This window comes from Pteropus medius, unplaced genomic scaffold, assembly GCF_902729225.1.
Source record: "Pteropus medius unplaced genomic scaffold, Ma_sr-lr_union100, whole genome shotgun sequence".
Lineage (NCBI taxonomy): Eukaryota > Metazoa > Chordata > Mammalia > Chiroptera > Pteropodidae > Pteropus > Pteropus medius.
This window is the reverse complement of record NW_024354502.1, coordinates 22,751,404-22,767,208: the sequence shown is the minus strand read 5'-3', so window position 1 is coordinate 22,767,208 and position 15,805 is coordinate 22,751,404. Positions and strand designations below refer to the sequence as shown.

At 34.2% G+C, this 15,805-nt stretch overlaps 1 protein-coding gene across 4 annotated transcripts in view; it reads right to left on the bottom strand.

The window, feature by feature from the left end:
- Nucleotides 1-15,805, bottom strand: part of STK3 (serine/threonine kinase 3) — a 275,022-nt gene that overhangs the window by 35,648 nt on the left and 223,569 nt on the right. The gene's annotated exons all lie outside the window — the stretch shown is intronic.

Here is a 15,805-nt window from a genome sequence, read left to right as displayed (position 1 = left end):
CTTGCTGTGAGGCGTAGCCATGACACTAAGTACTGACTAGTATCACATTGCAGCTTCTGGGTACCTTCCTCAAAAGATTGCTGGGGCAGGCCCTTTTTCATCCTTTTCTCTATTCTGCTGCCTGGAATGGAGATTCCTCCACCTTCGACCATGAAAATGAGAGCAGCACCCTATGGTGAGTGGTGAGTTTCAAGGAGTGGGTCTCTAGACATATAAATTATTTTCAATTTTAATTGAACAATGCTATCAAAAATATCCTTAAAACTATGTTTTGCACATATCTATTTCCTTAGATTACATTACATTCTTAGAAGTAGGTAAAAGGATACAAAATCATTATAAAGTTTTTGATACATATGGCCAAATTACTCTTCTGAAAGTTTAAATCACGTGTTCTCCTCTCCCTCTCAACCCAACATTAGGAGTTAACTTTTTTGTCATTAATTGGGAAGAGCTCTTTTTATATTAAGGTTGTGGATGCCGTATTATAAATACTTCTTCCCAATTTATTTGTCTTTCAATTCAGTTTTTTTTTGTTGTTGTGCAGAAACTTAAAACCTTTATATAGTCAAACCAAATCCTTTAAAAAAGTGATTCCTGCTTTTACTATCATACATTTAAAAAGCCTCCTCCACATCAAGATGATATACATATTTGCCTAATTTTTCCTATAACTTTTTTACTTTCAGTTAATTTGTAATCCATATGGAACTTCTCCCCGCCACACACACATTCAGCTAACTATACTAGCACCAGATTCAACACATTCAACAACAGATATTACTGAATACCTCTTTTCCTAATAATTAGTAATTCCATTTTATATACTCTGATTTTTAAAAATCAGTACTATTATTTTGATTATTGTGGCTTTGGAAATGTTTTAATACCTGCTCATGCAGGTAATTCACATTACTTTGGTTTTTTTTTTTTGCAAAAGTCTGTGGTTTATTCTACCAAGTGAAATTCAGAAATACATTGGTGGGTTTGGCAAAAAGAAAAAAAAATGTATGAAATCTTAATTGGAATTGTATCAAATGATAGAGCAAAGAGGTAAAACAATTCTTTCCATCTACAAATATGGAATGTTTCCCTATTTATTAAGTTATTTTTATGTCCCTTAGGTTCTATAGTTTACTTTGTATAGTTAGTTCTATAGGTGATTTAAGTTCTATAATACAGGTAAAATTTCTTAAGTATGATAGTAGATCTTTTCTCTATATTTATGTTGTTATAAATAGGATCTTTAAAAACATTTCTCTGTGCTGGTATAGAGGAAATATTAATTTGTGAATTTATTTTTTAACTGATTATCTTAAAAACCATAAAAATAGTATTAATATAGGAAGGCTAAAAATAGCACATAAAGCTTTCTTTTCTACATAGATAATAAAATAATTTAAAAATACAAAAAGAAAATCCTATTATAAATGTTACTTAGCTATTACTCATCTTTTAGAGAAAGGCTATTTTTAACACACAAGCAAAATTAAGGCTTAACTGACCTCCACTTAACAAACTTTAACAAAACCTAAAAGGTAGCACTCAAGTGCATGCCAGAAATAAAATTTTCTAAAATAGAACTTCTAATTACTGGCTAAGACAAAAAGATTATCTTCTAAAAGACTAGGTCATGACTTTGGTAAAATCACTAGATTATACATTTGTTGTTACTAAATTTTCATAAAGTTTCTTCTCCAAGAAGCTCAATGAAATACACTAATGATTGTTAAATAGTGTAAGTGAAAAATTCTTTATTCTTCAATACTGAAAATTAGAAAACAGTGTGGGAGTGGCAGAGAAGAATGAGAAAGAAAGCAAAATTGAAAGCAACAAGCAAAATGATACCTTCCTCTATCAAAAATGAATTAAACTGCAATTTCTGATTCATTTCACAAGGATATTTTTATAAAAGCAGGATTTAAAGAGCATTTTAAGAAAACTGTCTTCCTAGATATGACAAGTTTGTTAATTCTATATAATTGATTCTGTTAAGTTGGAATGGGAGAGAGAACACAACGAGCTAAGTTAATGTAAAGAGGTGTGAAACTGGAGAAAGACCTAAAAACCAAGAATAAACAGTTAAAAACAATAATAATGATTTACATAAAAATAGTTTTGAGAAAAGGAATAATATTCTGTGTAACTGTTAAAGGAAGTAAGCCTAAAAATAGTGTTTTGCTAGTTTTGTTTTGTTTTGTTTTTGGTGAAAATGGAATGGATTTTGTGGGTAGGAAAATCAGGGAGACCTACAAGTGTGAAATTGCTAGATATTTGGCAATTATTAGGTAGTATCTTCAACTGCCATGCTCTCCCCATCCCCAATTCAGCACCCACCCTTGTTCTCTAATTGCTCTGACCCATAATAACAAACACTTCTCCCTCTTCCCATTTAGACTTGGTTTCTCTACCAAAGAGGGTCCCATGCACCCTCTTCCCTCAGGGATTTCATTCCACTGATTATCATGAACTCAAATCTTCAAACTCCTGCCATCAGCTCTCTCTTTTCAGTATATCTATACTCAAGCTTTTCATATCTAAATCTAAATCAAAATAAAGTTTAAAAGTTTCCTTTACCTGATATATGGCTTTAACTATTATCTTATATCTCTTCTTTTCATAAGCCACTCCTAGAAAGAAATCTACTTCCCCTTGATTCATCCCTCACCCTGAAGCAATGTGGCTTTAGGCCTCACCATGTCACCAATGCTGCTTCAGTTAAAAGCAACAATGACCTCTAAGTATCAAATCTAATCTGCAGTTTTTAGCTCTCAAGATTTCATCTTGCTGAAGCTTTTTACACATTCACCTCCTCTTTGTTGAAAAGCTCTCAGCCCTCAGTATCTAAGACATCACATTCCTTCTGTTGATACTCCACGGGAACCTATCCCTGTCTATTATTACTCTCCCTTAGTATTCATGACTTCAATTATACTAGTTCAAAAATGACCCATAATTCTGAATCTCTAGCCCAGATAGATATTTCTGTAGAGCTCCCATTCTAATATGACTAAGAAACAGCTCTTTCTGAATGTTTATATGTCCAATGCTAATTCATCATGTTCCCCCTTAAAAAGTGACTATTCCTTAACTTAGTGAATGGAACCATCACTCATCCAGGTGTTCAAGTAAAACATTTGAGAATCATCTGAGATTTTTCTCTCTCATTTACTTTTAATCACTAAGGACTAGAGATTCGCTCAAAACTCTTCCTTTCCATCCATTCCAGTGGTTTTGTTCATTTCTCATTTGGCCCATGCCATACTGCAGCAGTCCCCTTAATTATTTCTCTACCTCTAATACCAATCCCTTGCAATCTAGTTTCTAGAGGTCAGTTCATTATAATTTTTCAGGGGCTCTCAGTTATCACGCTCAACTCTCAACTTCTTTGTATGGGATAAATGTACCTGCCCACACTCCTTCCTTGTTCCCACAACTTCCCAACTCAACTTTATGCTCCAGCAACACTGATCATGTTTTCCCGTGCCCAATTCTGTACGTGCTACACCGCCATTTTCTTGCTTGTCTGCTTGGTACATTCTTATCCATTTTTTAGGTATCTGTTTAAATGCTTTTTTAACAGCATTCCATTTATCAGGCAGACTTTGTTGTTCTCTGTACATTCTCAACTGCAGTTTTGAAGATTCTTCCATTATACGATGAACTTATTGCATTACAACTGTTTGCATGGGCATCTTAACTACTTAACTGGTTTAGATTAGGAAATTAAAATAGCTCTTATATCCCAAATCGACAGTTACCAAACTAATCCCCTAACTGAAGTTTTATAACATTTTCCCAGAAAGGGCTTTTAATTAATTTTAAACTATTTGAGATTAAAGAATAAAAGACTGCTTATTATTTTTGTTTCACCATTTCCCACTACAGTGCCTAGCAGAGAGTAGATTTTTCTATATGTGTTGCTTTTGATTTAAATCTAATTTAAATTACAGATCTGTAGTATTTACCTAGCAAATATTTCACTGAGCAAATGTTTGAGCAATTATTAGCCCGAAACCACCCTTGGTGGTAAGATACAGTGCTGAATGCAACAGTCATGACAAAGGTGGTGATGCTAGAAAACTCCAGAAAAGTGAAGCACAGATATTGCAGAGGGCAGAACTGTGAGAGGAAAGCTGTAGAGGCACCAGGAGCCAAATTGTGAAGGGATTTCTAAGAAAAGTTTAAGCTTAGTGCTTCCAGTAACCAATTCTAATTTTTCCATAAATGAAACCACTAAATGAAACACCTGTTTTCTAAAAGCATCGCATTCCCAAACCACACACCAAAAATATTCTAAATAAAACTCTTCCCAGACTTCCCATCTCATGGCACCCATTGTGACTAAGTGTTGAGGGAAAAGATTAAACTAGAGATGTTTTACTTGCTCATCTCCAGGGTTTGTAAAAACGAAAACAACTGAGACTCAGAACTCTCAAAAGTTATATGTGTTCTAACCATGAACTCGGTGCCAAGTAACATATTAAATGTTCACTTTTTTAGCAAGAGGAGTATATTCTACCTTTTCATTTGCAATATAAGATTAGATTCTAATCTTTTTTGGTTTTCCATTCAGATGAGCACAGGTACATTTTCTTGAAAATCTGTGAACACTTTAATTTAAAAGCCATGGACAGCAACCTAGAGGAGCTCTGACCATGCAAAATGTTTTATAAATAGTTCCATGTGCTTTGTTCATCTGGAGTCTCACTGGAGATGGTTAATGACCTTGTATTTTGTACTCATTTACTCTGAATTAGCCAAACCTTCTGTTTTTAATTACATACTTAATTCACCTAGCATGGTCTAATTACAGAAAACAAAACATCATTTAAACAAAAGGTGGCCTTGAACTTAATCTATCAAAACACCAGTTAGTTTTAAAAGTTTTCAGTTCTTAACAAACTGCCAAGACATGCAATAGCAATTTTCCAAATGTGATCATATGCTTTTATAGCAACAGATTTACTACAAAATCAAACATCTGTATATACTTTGAAAGTTTGATGTGTTGTCTCACTATTCAGGCAAATCTGCTTAAATTTTGATAGAACTAAGAATCTTAAAGCTGAAGTACTACACGATAATTTTTAAATATCCAAGATCATTTTGGCCTTGAAATGACAAGTTATCGTAACCGTGGCTATTTATTTACAAAATAGTCCAGAATTCTGTATAAATTCATGTATGAAATCTTTTCTAACTGCCACCAGTGTAGCAGCTCTTCACTCCTATGCTACCTCGGCACATTATATAGCTCTCAATCACAGTATTTATGATGCTGAATTATACTTATTGGTTTAAAGATCTGTTCTCTAACTATATTGCAAACTTCATAAAGCAGAGTTTATGCCTTTTATCTCTAAACTTTCAACACAGAGCACAATGCCTGACACAGAGCAAATCCTCAATATATGTTTGTTGAATTAACATAAATAAAATATCAAGTACAATATTTAAGTACAATAAAACTACCTGAATTGGCGGATGACATGATCTTGTATGTAAAAAATCTTACGGAATCCACCAAAAAACTACTAAAACTAACGAATGAGCTCCACAAGGTTGCAGGATACAAAATCAATATATAAAAATCAATTGTGTTTCTATGTTGCAGCAATGAGCAAACCAAAAATGAAATTAAGAAAAACACTTGCACTTATAATAGCATCAAAAAGAATAAAATATTTAGGAATAACAAAAGTAGAGCAAAACTTACTAAGAAAACTACAGAACACTGCTAAAAGAAATAAAAGAAGACCCAAATAAATGGAAAGACATCCCATGTTCATGGGTTGAAAGACTTAATATTGTTAAGATGGAAATACTCCCCAAATTGATCTATAGAATCTAGAAATTCAATGCAATCCTTACCAATTCTCAGATGACTTCTTTGCAGAAACTGACAAGCTAATATTAAAATTCATATGGAAATTTAAGGAACTCAAATTAGCCAAAACATATAATAAAATATTATTTTATTTAGAAAGGGAGGTAATCCTGTCACAAGCTACAACATGGATGAACCTTGAGGACATTATGCTAAGTGAAATCAGCCAGTCACAAAAAGACAAATAGTGTATGACTGAAGAACTGCCAGATTGTTTTCCAAAGTAGCTGCACTTATACAAGGTATCTAAAGGAGCCAAATTCATAGAAATAGAAAGTAGAAATAGTGGTAACCAGTGGCTGGGAGGAAAGGGAAATGGGAGGTTGTTTAATGGGTACAGACTTTCAGTTTTGCAAGATGAAAAGAGTTCTGGAGACTAGTTGCACAACAACTGATTGTGCTTAATACTAACGAACTATACACTTAAAAATGGTTAAGACGGTAAATTTTATGTTTTTTACCTAAATAAAAAAATATATTTTTTACAATAGCCAAAAGGATATTGAAAAAGAACAAAGTTGGAGGGCACACATTTCCTGATTTCACAATTTACTACAGAGCTACAGCAATCAAGATGGTGTGGTACTGGCAAGAAGACAGGCACATATATCAATAAAATAGAACTGTGAGTCCAAAAATAAATCTTTGTATTTATGGTCAATTGATTTTCTAGAAGGGTACCAAGACCATTTAATGGGGGAAAAGAATAGTCTTTTCAACAAATGGTGCTAGCACAACTGGATATTGACAAGCAATAAAATAAAGCTGGACACCTATCTCACACCATATATAAAAATTAACTCAAAATGAAACAACAACCTAAATGTAAGAGTCAAAACTACAAGGCTCTTAGAAGAAAACATAAGTGAAAACCTTCATGATCTTGGATTAGGCAATAGTTTCTTAGATGTGACACCAAAAACATGAGTCAAAGTAAAAAAAAAACCTCAAAAACTGGACTTCATCGAAGTTAAAAAACTCTGTGCTTCAAAGGACCTCATAATGACAATGAAAAGACAACCACAGAATGGGAGAAAATACCTGTAAATCATATATCTGAGAAGCAACCTGATGTAGAACAGGTAGAGAACTCTTACAACTCAATAATGCCCATAACCCAATTAAAAAATTGGCAAAGGAGCTGAATAGACATTTCTCCAAAAACATATGCAAATGAGAAATAAATATCTGAAAAGATATTAACATCATTAGCCACTAGAATACAAATCAAAACCACAATGAGATACCACTTGACACCAACTAGAATGGCCATAATAAAAAATATAGACAATAGCATGTGTTGATGAGCATGTGTTGATATTAGAACTCTCATAACCTGGTGGGAATGTAAAATGGTGCAGCCACTTTGGAAAACAGTCTGACAGTTCCTCAAAAAGTTAAACCTAGCACTATCATATGACTCAGCAATTCCATTCCTAGTTATATACCCAAGAGAAATGAGAACATATGTCCACACAAACATTTGTACAAAATTGTTCATAGCAGCATTATTCATAATAACTAAAAAGAGGAAATAATCTAAATGCCTAATCAACTGATAAGTGGATAAACAACACGTGGTATATTCATACAATGGAATATTAATTAGCTATTAACAGGAATGAAGTTCTGATATATGCTCTAACATGGATGCACCTTGAAAACATTATGCTAAATGAAAGAAACCCCACACAAGCCTCATATTACACGATTCCATTTAGATGAAATGTCCAGAATAGGCAAATCTGTAGATTTAGAAGACTGAAAATAAATTACTGACTGCCTAGGGGTGGGGGTAGGGGAGTGATGGCCAGGGGTGCTGGTTTCTTTTGGGGTAATAAAAATGTTCTAAAATTGATTTTGGTGATAGATGCCCAGCTCTGTGAATATACTAAATGTCACTGAATTACACACATTAAATGAGTGACTTGTGAATTAAGTCTCAATAAAGCTGTTAAAAACACACATACATACACACTCTCTCTCTCCTTCTCCCTCTCTCCACCCCTCCCCCACTTTGCTTAAAATATTAAATGACCAAAATATGTTTCTGGGAAAGGAGAAAACAATTATGTTCAAGTACAAAGATACAAATGAACGAAGCGATGTCTTCACACCTAAATTGTTTTCCTGATTCCTGACCAAAAATTATTAGAACTACAAGTAACCTGTTTACACTTTAGATACATTACAACACAGGCACCTAAACGCTGTCCTTCTTCAATAAGAATGTATGGCTAATATGGTGATAATAAATAACCTAGTTAAAAAAGCAGTAAAATTTTAGCCCTTTTAAAACTTGAGAGTAAATTTTTCTTTCAAAAGCATTTAGGTAAAATTAGAAAAAAAAATCACAAAAGAATATGAGAAATGCTCACACAGAAAATGGTAGCAGCAATCACAAAAAAAAATATTCTATATGAGTGGCTGCAAGACTGTCATAAGGGTGGTTTCAGCCTAGTAAAATAAAAAAAAAATATGTGGGTCCAGTAAAGTGAGAGCTGGGGGACTAAAAGAATTCATAAAAGAGTAAGCCTAGAAGTACACAAAAGATGAGAAGGAACAGTCTTTAGAGCTAAGGCTCAAGAAAGCATAGCAGTTACGGAGAGCTACAGCTTAGAATGCAATTTAAAAAAATACATGAAAAAAATATCCCAAATCTTTTTAAGATCCCATGTCAAGATCTCAACTGAGGCAGGGACAGAGAACAATGCCTGTTATCAAGTTCTAATGTGGCTGGGGAGGAGGAGGGTGAGGTGCAGGGGCTATAAGCAAGCTGCTAGAAAAGATCTCAGAAACTAGTGCCTGTGTTCCATTCTGCAGTCACATGGTACTTCCACTGTGAGTGATAAAACAGGAGAGGTGAAAATCCCCACTGTGGTAGGTACTACATAAAGTCTGACCTGGCTCTGCCCTTCAAGAGATTTTGTTCATAAAAAGAATCATTATTTCATGTTACTGTAATAATTTTTCTTTCTCATTATTTGGACCACTAGGAAGGATCTTTTTCACTTAAACAGTTTATGAGTCTAAATTACTTTTCAAGATTACCAGTGACCTACTTGTTGGTAACTATTCAATAGTAAATTATCAGTCCTCATCTTTCGTGAATTTGCAGAATCTGAACCAGTTGATTGCTTCCTCCTTTTAGAACATTTTCCTCACTTGGCTTCCAGGATACCATTTTCCTGGCTACCTTCCTACCTTGATTGTTCCTTCTCAATCTCTGGTTTCTCTTCTTCTCCCCAATCTTTTAATGTTGGTGTGCCTGGGGATCAGTCCTTAGGCTGAATAACAGTCCCTCTAGATACCATGTCCTAATCCCTGGAATTTGTGAATGTTACCTTATACAGCAAAGACTCAAAGATGTGATTAAGTTAAGGATCTTGACTTAGGATCCTAAAGATTGGGAGATCATTCTGAATTATCTGGATGAACCCTGTATATAATCACAAGTTCCTACAAGCGGGAGGGAGAGAGATTTCACACAGAAGGTGGTCCTGGAAACAGAGTCAGAGAGAGACGATGGTACCCTGCTGGCTTTAAAGATGGAGGAAGGGGCTATGACACAAGGAATGCAAAGAATACAGATGCATCTAAATACTGAAAAAGGCAAGGAAATAGATTCTTCCCTAGAGTCTCTGGAGGAATTGAGGCCCTGCTGAAACCTTGAATTTTCCCTATTAGACTTAGTTTGTATTTCTAACTTCCAGCAACATAAAAGAATATATATTTTTAAACCACTAAGTTTATAGTAACTTGTTATAGCAGCTGTAGGAAAAAAATAGTACTAAACTAAGTTGGTTAGTGAGGGTTCAGAAAGAGATGAGGAACATTTTATTGGAACCTGGAGGAAAGGAGATTGTTATATAGTGGAAGAAAGTTTAGGTGAATTGTGTTCTGCCATTATGTACAAAGTAGAACTTGTAAGTGATAAACTTGGATATTTAGCTGAGGAGATTTCCAAGTAAAGTACTGAAGGTGCAATCTGGATTCTTTTTGCAGCTTATTATAAAATACAAGAGGAAAGAGATTGAGGGAAGAATTAAACAAAACTCTAAGCAAAAAGAAACCAGTAGTTGATGATTTGGGAAATTCTCAGCTTACCAGATTTCAAAAGATGTTCAAATTAGGAGACACACTGCTAGGAAAGCATGTTCTGGCAAAAAAGTAAAGGGTGTGTCTGGACAACTTTTTTTGCTATTGCTTAAGAGATTAGGTGCATGACTCATGGATCTCCTCAACCATCTCAACATAGACCAGGAACAGAGACAGGATTATCCAGGAAAGATCTATAGAGAATCTTCTTGTCTAATGGTATAAATCCCTGTGACATACACAGGAGACCCACAAGGTTTTTCAGAAAGTTATACCATCAGAAACACTCCCTGCTTGGATTAAAAAGGACAAAGATTGAATGAAATGAAGGCAAGCTGTCAGACTCCCAAAATTCTACAATCAAGAAACAGGCTGATGACACTACTTAGCTACAAATATTTAGTTCCCTTCAAGAAAAAGAAGGGTGACTCAGAGGGTGGAGCACCAGATCCAGATGGCAGAGCCTCAACCCACAGAGGATGACTCCTGGGCCTTAAAATCTAATGGAATTATCACTACTGGATTTCAAAATTGCTTGAGATCAATGACTACTTTCTTTCTTCCATTTTCTCCCTTTTGAAATATCTGTTTTTCCTATTCTTGTGTCACTATTGTAATTTAGGGGCAGATAACTTGCTTTCTTACTTAATAGCTCCATGATGAAGAGGAATTTTGTCCCATAATGGATCGGAACTAAAGTATAACCTATACCTGATTTAGATGATGAGATGTGGGATTTATGAGCTGATAATATTTAGATGAGATTTTTGAACTTTAAGCTGTAATGGCTTGAGACTTTCAGGACTGTTGGGATAGGGTGACCGTATTTTGCATATAAATGGACATGAATCCTTGGGGACCAGAGGGCTGACTGTGGCAAGCTGTTTAATGGCCTCCCAAGATGTCCAGTTCCTAATTCCTGGAACCTGTAAATATTATTTTTCATGGCAAATACCTGCTGACAGCATGATTTAGCCCTATATGACTTAGTTCAGATTTCTGACCACCGGAACTATAAAATAATAAATTTCTCTTGTTTTAAGCCATTAAGTTTGAGATAAATTGTTAAAATAGCGATGGAAAACTAATACAGACTCCTTCTCTTCTCTATATATACTCATTCCTTTGGAAAGTCCCTTGAAAATCCCATTCAGTCTCATGGCTTTAAATACCATCTATATACTGCTGACTCCCAAATTCCCACTCGAACTCCGTTTATATATACAACTGTATACTCAATGTATCCACTTAGCTGATATACAAACTCCTAATCCTTTCCCACCCAATCAGCTCTACCAACAGTCTTCCCCAACTCAGTTAGAAGTAACTCCATCCTGCTTTTATTCAAACAAAATCATTCTGGAATCATTCTGAATTCTATTTCTTTCATTCCTATATCCAAGTTGTCAAAATCTTGTGGCCTGAATCTTCAAAATTATCAGGAATTTGACGAATTTCTACTACTTCTGGTGCTATTTGCATGAATGACTGTAAGTCTTCTAACTGGTCTCCTTGTTTCTACTCTTGCCCCACTAGATTGATTCCCAAATGTGTCCAAAGTTTTTAAAGTTGGTCATTGATCAAATTATTTCTCTGATGACTCTCTATTTCTCTTAGAATAAATACTAAAATCCTCACAATACCTTCAAGAACCTGCCATTGACCCGCCACTCCCACTTCCTCACCCCTGCTCCTTGAATTCGTCATCTTATAACTTGGCCCTCATTCATTCAGCTTCCTTAAATAAATGTGTCACTTTGCTGTTCACCCGACACACCAGAGGAAGCTTCTACTTTGGAGTCTTTGCAATGCCTTGCCCCTCTACTTGGAATGTTCTTCTTCTAAATAACCACATGACTCACTTCTGCTTGGTCCTTTCTCTCTTTCAAGTCTTTACACAAATGTCACTTTCTCAGTGAAGCCTTCCCTAACCATTCTATTCAAAATTGCACATGCACAACCAACACTGGCTTCATCTCCTTATCTGGCTCATGTGTCTCTCTGCAACATTTATCACCCTCTATCATACTGTATAATTTACTAATTTATTATGGTTATTGACTGTTTTCTCCATTAGTATGTAATATCTGGGGCATTATTGATATATCAATAGTATCTGGAACAGTGCCTGACACATATTAGCCATTTCTGGCTATTCTTGATCCCTAAAATTTACAATTAACATGTCAAGTTCTACAAAAGTCATTGTGACATTGTTGAATGAATAATTATAAAAGTTCAGCACCAGCACTGCCAAACAAACAACAAAAAACATGGCCAAGTAAGTTTTGCAAGTTTTCTCACTGCTTAGAAATATATACACTAATTCCATATCCTTTTATTTGGAACTACAGTTGACCCTTAAACAACACAGGTTTGAACTTGAGGGTCCACTTACATGCAATTTTTTTTTTTCAACTGATCGAAGTTCAACTGACCCACACAGTTCAAACCCTCATTTAAGAGTCAACTCTGCAGTTGGAAATTTGTGTATCGAGAGGGCAGACTATAGTTACACCTAGATTTCAGACTGCATTACAGGTTGGTGCCTCTAACCCCCAGGCTATTCAAGGGTCAACTATATTATCAAGATAAAGGCTTTATAAATTGTTTTCAAATACAATAATACTAAGTCACACTTTCATCTGCTATGTTTGTCTATGTTTTCTTAATAATAATTTAATATTTAAAAACTTATTCAATTAAAATAAAACTAGTTTGGAAAATAATTTAACTTTTTATTTAAAAAAATAAGCAAAGAAACCCCACCTCTAAGTAAATGAAGTGATCATACCATATGTATGAAGAAAAAGATTCAAAATCCATAAATATGTCAATTCTCCCCAAAATGATCTATAGATTCCAATAAACATCTCCACAAGACCTTTTGTGCAACTTGACATACTGATTATAAAACTTACATGGACAAGCAAAGGGCACTGTGACATAGTGTTAGGCTACTACTGACCTTCTGACAATACAGCCGCTACATGACTAATGAGAGGGTAAAATAAAATGTGGGTCCAGTAAAGTGAGACCTGGAGAACTAAAAGAGAATTGATAAAAGAGTAAGCCTAGAAGTACACAAAAGATGAGGAGGACAGTCATTAGAGCTAAGGCTTGGAAAGGCATAGCAGTAAGGGAGAGGTATGGCTTAATATGGCTTAAGGGCTTTAGTATACTAAACAACGGGATGATTCGTGTTGTGGGCAGAATGGAGTGGGACAGCTTGAGATTTCATCACACTGCTCAAAACAGGATGCAATTTTAAAATATGAATTGTTTATTTCTAGAATTTTCCACTTAAAATTTTTGGACTGCAAATGACTGCAGTTAACTAAAACCGTGGAAAGTAAAACCATGGATAAGGAGGGACTACTGTACAGACACTTGATTTGTGACAGAGATGGGATTTCATGAAGTGGATAAAAAATGGATTTTTTAATATATGGGGCTGTGATAACCAGTTATCAAATTGGACCACTATCTGACTCAAAAACCATAGCAAATGCCACTTACATCATTCAAAAATGTGCACATGAATGTTTATAGCAGCTTTATTCATAACCACCCAAAACTGAAAGCAACCAAAATGTCCTTCGATAGGTGAATGGATAAACAAACTGGATAAATAATATTCTATCCATACAGTGGAATATTATCCAGCAACAACAAAAAAAGAGCTATCAACCCATAAAAAAACATGGAGGAAGCTTAAAAGCATATTACTAAGTTAAAGAAGCCAATCTGAAAAGCCTACATAAGTATATATGACTCCAATTATATAATATTTTGGAAAAGGAAAACAACAGAGACAATAAAAAGGTCAATGCTTAACAGGAGCTTGAGGAAAGAGAGGAAGGAATAAACAGATGGAGTACAGGGGATATTTTTAGGGCAGTTAAACTATTTTGTATGAAACTATAATGGTGGGTATATGACATTATACATTTGTCAAAATCCATAGACTTGTACGACACAAAAAGCAAACCCTAATGTAAGCTATGAACTTTAATCAATAATAATGTATTACTATTGGCTCATCAATTGTAACAAATGTACCTCACTAACACCAGATGTTAATAATAAGGGGAAGGGGGGGATGGGCGATGAAGGAGAGGGAGAAGGAATACCAATTCAATGTCCTATAAATCTAAAACTTGTCTAAAAAAAAAAAAGGTCTATTAATTAAAAAATAACAATGTGGAAGGTATAACTATAAAATTTTAGAATTCAACAAATAAGATATATTTACATTCTCTTGAATATGACCCAGAAAGTATATATCTTAACAGAGAATAATAACGAATTATATTAAAATTAAGAACTTCCATCATTAAAAAACACCACAAAGAATGAAAAGATAAGTCACAAAATGGGAGAAGATAGCTGTAGCAGAAATAACTGAAAAAAAATATATACTATCTGGAATGTGTGTATATTAGTTCCTACAAATCAACAAGAAAAAATAAACAACCCTAATAGAAAACAAAAAGACTTGAATAGGCATTTCACATTAAAATGGCCAAAAACTATGAGAAACACATGAAACTATATTCAGTCCCACTAGTGATCAGGGAAATAGGAACTAAAACTGCAATGAAATACCATTTATCAGCCACTGGAATGGGTGAAAATTCAAAAATCTGTCAATACCAGGACTTAGTGAGAGTACTAAGCCATGAGAACTCAGTGTAAACTGGTACACCTCCCTTGGAAAACAGCTATACATAATCTAGGTAAATTTAAGATGCAAATATCCTACCATTCAGCAATTTTTAAGCAGTTCTAGGAAAATAAAGGAATTTTTGCTCTTGTTCCCTGAAAAACATACAAAAATGTTCATAACAGCATTGCTTGCTTGTAATAGCTAAAAATTAGAAATGATTCAAATAGTAGTCAATAGAGAATGGATGTATAAAAATGCAGAATCATTTAATGAAACTGTATAGCAATGAGAATGCAGGAACCACAGTTTTATGCATCAACATGGATGATCCTCAGAAAAAAAATGCTGTAGAGCGAAATAATCAAATCATAGAAATATATACAGAATATAATTCCATCTATATAAAGTTCGAAACCAGAAAGACCAAATAATGTATTAACAATATATATCTGCTTGGTAAAACTACAAAAGAAAGAATAAAAATAATTACCACAAAAGCAAGGATATTTCTATGCAGAGGGGAGGGAATACACAGGGGTCTTCTAATGAACTGTAATTTACATTGCTTAACCTAAGAGGTCAGTAATTGGGCAAATGTATAATTCTTTAAACTGTACACATAATGTTTGGTGCGCAAGATTTAAGAATATAAATACAAATACAAGATTTATAAAAGGTAAAGGTAAAAACAAATATAAATACAAGCAACTGTATAAATATAATTTATGTATGTTATCTTGGGCCAAATTTTTTAAATGTTAGATACTTTGATAAAAAGCAACACAATTTACAGAATGGAAATGTATGTATTTTCCCTTTAATGATAAAGAATTTCAAATATCCATAGAAAACTTAAAATAACAGTATAATGGACACATCCATATACCTCTGCTTTGGTTCAATAAGTATTAACATTTTACTGTATCTGCTTGCTGCCTGCTTGCTTGCTTTCTACACACACACACACAAAATTTTTCTTCTGAACCACTGGAAAGTATATGCAGAACCTGACACCTTACATTTAAATACTTCAGCCTGTATCTGCTGAGAATAAAGACGGTTTCCTGCATTACTACATACCACTACTATTATGTCTCCCAAAATGGGTAAGTCTATAAAATCACCTAATATTCAGGGACTATGTATTT